Source organism: Haliaeetus leucocephalus, unplaced genomic scaffold (genome assembly GCF_000737465.1).
Source record: "Haliaeetus leucocephalus isolate CR32 unplaced genomic scaffold, Haliaeetus_leucocephalus-4.0 Scaffold138, whole genome shotgun sequence".
In the NCBI taxonomy this organism is placed as follows: Eukaryota; Metazoa; Chordata; class Aves; order Accipitriformes; family Accipitridae; genus Haliaeetus; species Haliaeetus leucocephalus.
Window position 1 is genome coordinate 454,765 of NW_010972574.1, and position 3,971 is coordinate 458,735.

General features: G+C 44.0%; 1 long non-coding RNA gene across 1 annotated transcript in view; it reads left to right on the top strand.

The window, feature by feature from the left end:
- The window catches only part of LOC104843208, a 17,208-nt gene extending 14,551 nt beyond the window's left edge, over nt 1–2,657 (top strand). Inside the window, exon 3 of the long non-coding RNA XR_775536.1 lies at nt 2,579–2,657. This is a non-coding gene — a long non-coding RNA (uncharacterized LOC104843208). The remainder of the gene's footprint in view (nt 1–2,578) is intronic.
- Nucleotides 2,658–3,971: the final 1,314 nt, after the last annotated feature.

Sequence of the window (3,971 nt, forward strand, 5' to 3'; positions counted from 1 at the left end):
GGGGGCATACTCCAGTTTTCAGAACTAAAGTAGACGTAATGTTTGGTTGTACCTGATCTTGGAGCAGCTGTGTTCTGAGATAATGTATGGAGTACATTCAGCATCACAGCTGCTGTGCTGTGCTTAATCTGGCAGTGAGAAAGAGCTTCACAGTAAGAGTAACTGTTTGCCCTAAAGATAGTATACAACATGTGGTTTGCATTTCAGAAACCATGGACAATAAAACTTCACATTGATATCCTAGCCTTTACTATTTCTAGCTGCCTTTGTGGTATCTAATGAGGAATGAAATCTGATTTTCAGTAATAGCATTACCGTTCCATTTTTTTGGTGAGTTTTGGTTGGGATCTCCACCTAATAGCAAGATTAAAAACCACAGTTTTCTGGTTATAACAGGTTTCTACCATGTAAGAAACTACTTTTGCCCTCTGCCAGTGTCTGGAGGAGCTGAATTGGAATAGTCATAGCTGTGCATCTCTGTGCTTAACTTTCAAGAAATACTTAACGTAAAGCTTGTAGCTCCTTATGTATTTAGTACATTCTGTTTGCTAGCATTACATGATGAAGTAAAACAAGGTTGTTTGGGAAGTGGGGTTTAGAAATCTCAAATTACTTTTTTTCCCCAGCCTTATAAACGTTACTTAATATTAACCCACCTGTCTCCTTGCACTCCCTGCTTCTCTACTTACGCAGGTAAGACTGTCAGTTTAGTGTGGAGGCTGGCAGGCCATTAAGGGGTGCTTTGTGCAAATGGGTTGCAAAAACATAGACTTCTTGTTTCTTATAGTTAAGAGGCCGGCTCTGAGAAAGCTTAACTCCGAGTATGGAAACATAAATAAAATCTAATGCCAGTTCTTCGGAACTATCTATTTCAACAGTTTGTGGGAGGTGGTCTATTTCTGCAAGGGTCTGGATTGTGCAATGAGTCAAGGAGCCGATTAAAGGTCTAACCGTATAGGCTATTGCCAAAGTCAACACAGGATCAAGACTGCTTTGTAATGGCATTTTGCAGCCCAATCCAGGCACCTGGTAGCTTCCTCAGGTTAAGCATTGCATGATTCCCTGATCTTAACCCCCTTGTTGAAAATTGTAATCTTTTCTGTTTTGTAGGTGGAAAGGGGAGAGTAAGATAATGGTTGAAAGTTGATCATTGGGAGCCTGCATGTGCTTTGCTGAATCCTAATCTAGCCCTGCTTTATCATCTGCCCTTATTTCTCTAATATCCACTTCCCTCACAATCTTTAACATATTCATTATACCGTGAACTAGAAATTTGTTATTAATGCTATTGCACAAATGAGGAAATACAGGCTGAACGCTAGATCCACAAAGGGAAATTCCTGACTCTTGGACTAGCTACCAAGTTAGGCATCTGAACTGTAGGGTTTATATATATGCACTATCTGGAGAGTATCCATAGTTATGATGGCAGTAAGTGTGAGAGGGGAGCTATAAAAGTCCGCCAGTATGTGAGCAGTTTATATTGGAAATAAGTTGTTCTTTTTACAAACTGAAGAGAGTTTTTTGGTTTCTCTGCAAAGACAACAGGGAGAAGAGGCAGCAACCCAAACCTCCTACATGCCAAGTAAACGTTAATAAGGAGGCAAAGCTCCTCTTCTGGATGACCTTTAGCATGAAACAGGTGAATACAATTGTATTTTCTTTTGACCTTAATTCTGTAGGTATTTCTTAGGTAAGCATTTGCTTACTATTTTGGGTCTCATAGTAGTACACTGAAGAAAATGCCTCATCCATGCATTTCAGGTTTGGGCATGAAAAAAATGTGAATGGCCTCAGTTTTGACATAATAGAAACAGTACTTAGTATTTTCAGAAACAGCAGCAGTGCCCACAGGGCTTTGCTGGTTAAAAGTCCAGTGCCTGGCACACATGTGATAGAAACTTTGACTGACCTTCTACTCTTTAACTTAGGTGACTATACCGAGGAGAAATTTGGATCCAGGTATGCTAAATCTAAGGCAAGATCTTACCACTGTACAACTTTTCCAGCCAGTTGCCTTTCATAAGCAAGTGCCTTCATTTCACAGTGCTTCAGTGTCCTGGGTTCGGTTGAGATAGAGTTAATTTTGAGATAACGACAGATCTGACCAGAGCACGTTAAGACAAATTTGTTGTATGCATGTCTTATATTAGTTAAATAGTCGCTGGTCACAATGTTGGTTCATTTGTTCACATGGTCGTGTTATGTAAATTCTTAAATGCACTGGGTATTTCCTGCGGTGATATTTATCACTTCTGGGAGAGGGATCAGAGTAATCATTTTGCTGTACTGGGTAATGTCAGTTTATGATATGATTACATCACTGGTCATGAGGTTAAGCTTGTGTTTGTACGTGGCAATGATGTCATGCCTGTAACTCGCGCGCCATCTCTCGGAATTTATTAGTAATCGCACCCAATCGATGGGGAAGACGGCGGGGGGGGGGGATGCTGCGTCCGGCTCTTCCACCTCCCCTTTCTCCTTCAGGCTCATTACAACAGCTTTTGAGAATTTTGAATATCCCTGGGATGTTCAAGCCAGCATGCTCTTGTTGCTATGTCTCCTGAATGTGTCTCAGGTCTTGTTTAGGGTTACACAAACATTTTTTAAGAATACCACTCAGAGATCTGCCCCAAGGCTGGATAGTCATGGGTGGCATGGCATGTGGGAGAATATGGGCAGGTATCCAGACAAATTCTCACCTCCAAAGGTTTGGAACTTCACTCCTGAACAGCTACAGGACCCTGATGAAGTGATAGAATATTTGAAAGGAAAATGCTGTGGTTATTCCAAAGAGGTGCAACTTGTCACACAGTGCTGGGCCTTGGCCAGTGCCTACCAAATGCTGCTCAATATTATGCAGCACCCTCAAGGGGAAAGGAGGGAAAACAGTCCGACAGGCACTGTGGCTACTCCAGTCCTCATGACAAGCACTGCAGCTACCCCAACCCCAGCAACAGGCACTGTGGCTACTCAAATCCCAGTGACAGGCACTGCAGCTGAACCAGAGAACCAACCAATTGCCCCTATACAGAAGCAGAAATACACAAAAAAATCGGTTTGCATAGTGAGGGATGAAGATGAACCAGGGTCATCATGAGAAGAGGAGGAAGAGGCAAAACCAGAGATAATCACCCGATCCCTATCCCTGAGTGATCTGTGAGATGTGCGAAAGGATTTCAGCTGCCATCCAGGTGAGCACATTGTTACCCGGCTGCTCCGATGCTGGGATAATGGGGCCAGTAGTTTGGAATTAGAGGGTAGGGAAGGCAAGCAGCTGGGATCCCTGTCTAGGGAAGGGGCCATTGACAAGGCAATTGGAAAAAAGACACGAGCCCTCAGCCTCTGGAGGCAACTTCTGCCAGGTGTGAAGGAAAGGTACCCCTTCAAGGAAGATGTTACATGTCACCCAGGCAAATGGACCACCATGGAGAGAGGTATCCAGTACCTGAGGGAATTAGCCGTGCTGGAGGTGATTTATATTGATCCAGAAAATGAGCAGTCACCCACAGATCCAGATGAAGTCCAATGCACACAGCCCATGTGGTGGAAGTTTCTATGAAGTGCCCCACTGCCGTATGCCCAGTCATTGGCAGTAGTGTTCTGGAAAGAAGGCAAGGGACAAACGGTAGATGACCAACTCTGGTAATACGAAGGAAGTCTCTCTTCCTCCCTACAGGCCTGCATCTTGGCTGTGGAGAAACTGCCAGACATGCTAGCTGAGAAACTCTCCCAAGATTTCCAGCGTTTGAGGATAAATTCTGCCCCCCACCTGTATGGGCCCATATCTCAGCTATTGGGAGTAAGTGTTCCTCTCCTCAAGAGAGAGCATATAGAAGGTTCACACCATGGGGTACCCTGTGGTTTTACCTGCATGGCCACAGAGAGGACGTGAGGAAGTGGGATGGAAAACCTACCTCAACCCTAGAGGCACGGGTACGTGAGATGCGAGGAAGAAGCAATCACAAAAG